Source organism: Elephantulus edwardii, unplaced genomic scaffold (genome assembly GCF_000299155.1).
Source record: "Elephantulus edwardii isolate Elephantulus edwardi_28Jun2011 unplaced genomic scaffold, EleEdw1.0 scaffold00248, whole genome shotgun sequence".
NCBI classification, from domain to species: Eukaryota; Metazoa; Chordata; class Mammalia; order Macroscelidea; family Macroscelididae; genus Elephantulus; species Elephantulus edwardii.
The window spans coordinates 4330750-4336890 of NW_006399998.1; the positions used below are offsets into that span (position 1 = coordinate 4330750).

At 38.9% G+C, this 6141-nt stretch overlaps 1 pseudogene; it reads right to left on the reverse strand.

Annotated features, from left to right (window-relative positions):
- Nucleotides 1-177: 177 nt before the first annotated feature.
- LOC102861420 lies at nucleotides 178-1059 on the reverse strand (annotated as a pseudogene).
- Between the last annotated feature and the right edge of the window lie 5082 nt (nucleotides 1060-6141).

A 6141-nucleotide genomic window follows, 5' to 3' on the forward strand; every position in this document is an offset into this window, starting at 1 on the left:
TCTATCCATTCATTTGTTGATGGGCACCTGGGTTGTTTCCAACTCCTTGCTATTGTGAACAAAGCTGCAATAAACATGGGTGTGCATTGTTGGGGTTTTTTTAATAATTTCTTTTTTTATTCATTAAAAAACCAAAATAAAGCAAAAAAATAAAAAAACCCAAAAAACCCACACCACCTACTTGTGATCAGATAAGTCCAAGTAATAGGATACATATGCCAGATCTTCAGATTTCCAATGCTGCATATTTAAGACAACAAAAGGGGGTTACCCATGGCAGAAAATTCGTTGGGAAATTTTTCTTAATCCACCACATCTCATTGCTGCAAGTTGAAACCGACTCAGAGCTGACCCTCCAGTGGATTTTCAGAGGCTGTAAATTGCATAGGAAGAGACTGCCCATCTTTCTCCTATGGAAGTGCTGGTGGATTCAAATCACTCTCTTCACAAAGTTCAGTCTTGGAACAGAATAACTCGTCCACAGCCAATCGTATTAAATTTCCATGTGGAACTTCTTGAGGAGGATTTATAATAATTATGCGCTGCTGATCTTCTTGGACTCTATGTGGGCATCACCAGTTGGAACAGTAACTCTCTTGAATAGTTGACATTGGATTTTCAAGATTTCTTGTAAAATTACCATGCTCCTTCCCAAACAAATAAATTACTAATGAAGCTTTATGACCGTCAGGTTTATATTACTGTTTTTCCATCTTACACCAAATCCACAAAAGCTTCACAGTTGTAAAACGGTAGGTGTCTATTAAGTAAAGAAAACAGTCTACAAACTTTCTACCTAAATGGAGAGAGAGTTCCCTGGGAAAATTTTAATTAAGAATGACATATAATCACATCAAGAATCCATCTATGGGGCAGGTATTTTTCAGTCTTACTTCAACATAGAGTGGTGTACAAGATACTGCTTTGCAGCCAGCTTTGATAGTAAAAATTTCTCCCCAAGGAAGAACAGGCCTCCAAAATGAGCGATCTTGGTTATAGTTGTTTGTTTGTTTTGTTTTTTTTAATTGATGCTTTGATCTCTTCAAACACTGTCTTCATCCTCCTCGGGGACCTAAAACTGCCAGTGCCGCCACCCCCCATCGCCGTCGCCACTTGCTCATGGAGAGCCAGGGCTGATGCCGCTGCCGCTTCCGCCTCGTCTACAGGCACCGCCAGCTGTCTCGGCCTCCCGGGACGGAGTGCTGGGCTCTGGCACGACCTCCATTGCACCTGCCACTGCAGAAGCCACTGCAGCTCCAGCACCCAGGCCCGGATCAGACCGGACCCTCGGAGACAGAACCTAATTTTTAAAGAGGTTTTTGTAGCAAATTTGCCCAGTGCAATACATCACTGATTTCTTGAGTGCTGCTTTCATGGACATTGATTATGAACACAAAATAAAATTCTTTACAATTTCAATATTCTTCTACATTTACTGTGGCTTGCTTACTTGTCCTGTATGGTGGGGTATAATTCATAATGATCTTCATCAGCAAGTGTTTTGAGTTCTTTTGGCTTTCAGTTAAGGAACATTGTATCATTTCCATGTAGCAGGTTGTTGATGAATCTTCCTCCAATCCCAATGCCACATTCTTCTCATACAATCTGTCTTCTCAGATTGTTTTCTCACCATTTCTACTGATTAAATGATCCTGTCTAAAGGTGCACCACTTTTTATTTTAAACCGTGTAGTGCCTCCTTGTTTTGTTTTTTGGCGTAAGTTGTGCATAAGCACATGAAGTGTTCTGAAATTCTCATTCTTCACAATATTTCTCATAATTTATTGTTTTTTATTATGCAGATTCCTCCTCCATGCTTTCCTTCATTGACATTATGTTTTATACAGTCATTCCCATATAGTGTTTTATAAAATTAATCACCATTGGACTATACCCACCATTATCCCATCTTTTCAGCTCCCCACCAGATCTTTCCCATTCCTTTTACACCCTCCCTTCACCTGCCGAATTATGCAGCCCTATGATTTCCCCCACCTATCCTTATCCATCTGTTCTCACCTCTTCCCCATTTGGACCTGTTTTACTAGTGAGGCCTTCTAAGGTTGGCCCCAGTTTTTCTCTTATGATCTTTATGGTTTAGGGCTTTACCCTCAGGTCTTTCATAATTTATTATTATCCACACAGTCTAATGCCTTTTCATAGTTGATGAAGCATAGTATCTTTCTGGTATTTTCTGCCATCAGCCAAGATCTTTCTGATATCAGCAATAATATCCTTCATTCCACGTGCTCTTGTGAACCTGCCTTGAATTTCTGACCATTCGCTGTTTATGTACTGCTACAACCATTTTTTAAATTTTTGAAGTGCACAATACTGCCTATTTATGTCTTGCCAAAATAGTAATTTACAAGAAATGCAGGGGGCAGAGGAATATGCAACTCAAACCACAGGAATGCAATCAGTGAAACTCAGACAGTGGAAAATTTACAGAAAGGACCTGGTTTCTTCAGCAACAAAAACAACACATCACAAGAGAAAAATAACATTTTACAAATGCGTAGTTACAGGTCATCTGGATGATGGATATTATTTTAAAAATTTTTATCTTTCTAAGAGAAATGAACAGTGAAAATATGAAGTAAGGTCTATAAAGAATAAGACTCTTGTTGGCAGAATTATAGCCCCGAGGATGTCCACCATCTAATCTTCAGAACCTTTAAATATATGTTCTGTTATGTGGCCAAGAACTAAGGCTGCAGATGGAATCAGGATTACGAATCAACTAGTCATGATATAGATAACCAGTACCCCCAATGTAATCACTAGAATCCTTAGACTTGAAAGAGGAAGGCGAGAGGGTGAGAGTTAGAAAAGGAATAAAACCTAGGTCAGAGTAATGCAATGGCTTTGAAGATGGAGGAAGGAACCACAAGAAATTTGGGCAATGTCTCAAAAAACCTCAAACTGGGTGATGTTCAGTTTGAACCTGCTCACAGCTGACCTTCCATTAGGTTTCCTAGATCATGCCTATCTTTCTCCCACGAAGCTGCTGGTGGATTTGAACCACTAGATTTACCTTCGAGTGGGCATTGCAACCTCCTATGGACTACTCCACTAGTGTTCCCTTATGCAAGCAGCCCCTAGAGTCTCCAGAGGGAATGCAACTCAGCCAATACACACCTCAACGTTAGTCCAGAGAGACCCACTGGGACTCCTGAACTGAGATACAGACATTTGCATTGTTTAAAGCCACTACATTTTCAGTCATTTATTACAGCAAAACTAAGAATCTAGCACAAGCTCCAAAAGACCAAGGAAGAATTAGGGGCAGGAAGCGGTGTGAATGACAAATGGAAAGAATTAACACAAGTCTCCTTAAAAATGTTCCTATTATATAACTTTGTTTATACTTCTTTCTCCCATCTGACTAGGAAATCCTTGAAGTCTGGAAATGACATTTGTTAATCTTTGTATTCTCAAAGCCTTAACATCCTAATAAATATTTGTGTAAAATGAGCAAAGGAGAGAATTGAAAATATTCAAGTATGCAAAGATTCAAAAGCATATGAACATTAATCAGATCTTGCACAGATGCCACAGAATACAGTTCTACAAAAAAGAGTGCACATTATTTAATTGCATTATCTGAATGTAATAAATAAATTTTTTATAAATTAATGTTCTATGCACACACATCTATGTATGTATTATAGAAAATTTATTGTCCGTAAGATGTTAAATCACTTTTAAATTAGAACTCTATCCATGTTAAATCTTGAATTAGAATTCCAAAATAGACTCAAATACTAAATGATGACATTTAAAATAAGGCAAGTTATATTTTTAGGAAATCTTTCTACTTTAATCAGATATTGATAGTCTTATGTTTAATTGAAGGGAGTACTTACGTTAACCCAAAGGTCAAACTTTTTGACAGTGCAAATTCATCAGTAACGTCACTGGGGGAAGACAAGCAATCACCTCCCACTCAAGTTATAGCTCTGGAAACCCAGTAATAATAAGCAGTAAGTTGGCTCTAACTCAAAGTTTAATTCAGTCTGTTGATTTTTGACTGGCTAAATGCCATTTTGAAGATCATGTTCTAATATTACTAATGCGCTTTTCTCTTCAGAGCACATATCAATATACTGAATTACGCAACCTAAGATATAGGCAAAATCTTTTAAAATTTGTTTTATTTTATTAAGATTTTTATTATTCATCAACATTGTGTTTCATGCATGTACATTGAATTCCATGTAGTCTTTCATTTGTGTTATATTTTGTTCACTTAAATTTTTGTTGTTGTTGATTGCCATTGAGTCAAGCATGACTCGTAGCAACCCTATGAACCAAAAGCCTGAAGCCTTTCACTTATTTTAAAGGGTGTTTCCCCCCTTACAATCATCCCACCAACAACTATTTTTGTGAAAGCATTTAAGCCAGATACTTCATGTTACATGCCCTAATATCCCCCTTTAGATAGTTAATTGCTGGCTTGTCCATACCTATCAAACCAGTACACTGAAGGAACAATTATGTCCCTTTTGCTGAAGGATTCTCTGTTCAAGTTGGAATCTTTGAGCATCTGAATCCATAAACAAAGTCCAATCCAGGGTAATCAAGCCTTTGTGTTGCAGCAATCGACCTTAGCTCCCAGCATGTATCATCTTTTCTTTATCTGATTGGGTTCTGGTCAATTCATCCCCAGTCATTCATAGCTAGATTCAAATGGGCATCAGCCACGAATTCAGGAGTCTACACTTCTCCCTCAGTTCCAGACCCGTTGGTCTCCTCACACAGCCCTAAGCCCTACGTGGGGTTAAAGTCACTAAATAAAAACATAAAGAGCATTGAAATCATGACAGTGACAACTGAGTACTAAGGACTCAATCTGTGGAATAATGCTTGTTGCCAGATTTGGACATTTGGCTGCCAAGCAGACATTAACAGATGACAGGCAAATACTTAGCCAACATAACTAAGTAAAATATGCTTCAACATATTTAAGCTATAATCAAAGATGTAACTTGTAAGATTTGACACCAGAATAAAAATTCACAACATAAACACACTGCCAGAATGCCAGAGTAACAAGTCACACTTTCTGTTTTCACTTCCTTCAGACGTGCAGTATCTTTAAATGCAGAGAACAGAGACATCAGTGCTCAAAATAGAGGACGACTCATAGCACTGTAGGATTTGAAGGCAACATAGCATGAAAGACACTCTGACTGAAGAAACTAAGTGAAAAGTAGAAATCACTTCCTCACCAATTGTTACATTATGGTGTTAATATCTGCAAACATGCTGTGACCTTTTTTGGAAGTTTGAAATATAAATTCTTGGAGGTGAGACTGACCAGCACAATAAAACTAGGAAGTGCCTTCATAAGTGTTCCTCAGAGCCCTGGGAGTCTTAATGAGGTCTGGGATTTGGCAGGAATGCAGGAGACCGGGAGACTGACTAGGGAGAGAGAATGAGGTGGCCGAGGCAGCGTCCAGGGCTTTGAGGATCACCAACATTGTTGTGATCTATTCTCTGAACTAGAGATCTGCATACGAATTGCTTCAGAAAGAGAGTCAGTGAACTCTGTTGGTCTAATGGGTAAGGAGATGGACTGCCAACCAATAGGCCAGTGGTCAAATTCACCTGCCACTTCACAGGGGGAAGATGGACTGTCTCCCCTATGTGACTTAGAACTTCTGAAAAACTGCTGCAGGGTCAGCTCTGAGACAGTTTAACTTGATGGTAGCTATTTGAGTTGAGTGAAAGAATGGTAAATTTCATTATGCTGTGATTGCTCTTGTCATGTGTCATCTAGTTTCATGAGCAAGGGGAATGAGATTACCTGTCTTCTCCCACAGAAAAGCTGGTATATTTGAACCATGAGCCTTTGGGTTTGAAGTTTAGCTCCTTACCACTAGGCTGTCAGAGTTCTCTTCCACTATATTGTTGCTGTTGTTTTCGTCGTTGTTAGGTGCCATCTGGTCGAGCACAACTCATAGTGACCCTATTAACAACAGATCTGCATTCCACCATCTTCACCATCTCTGACAATCTTCAGTCTCTGTGTCAATTCATCTCAGTGAGGGTCTTCCTATCTTTCATCTACCCTCCATACTTTCCAAGTATGATGTCTCTCTCCAAGGAATAGAATCTCCTAACAACATGACCAAAG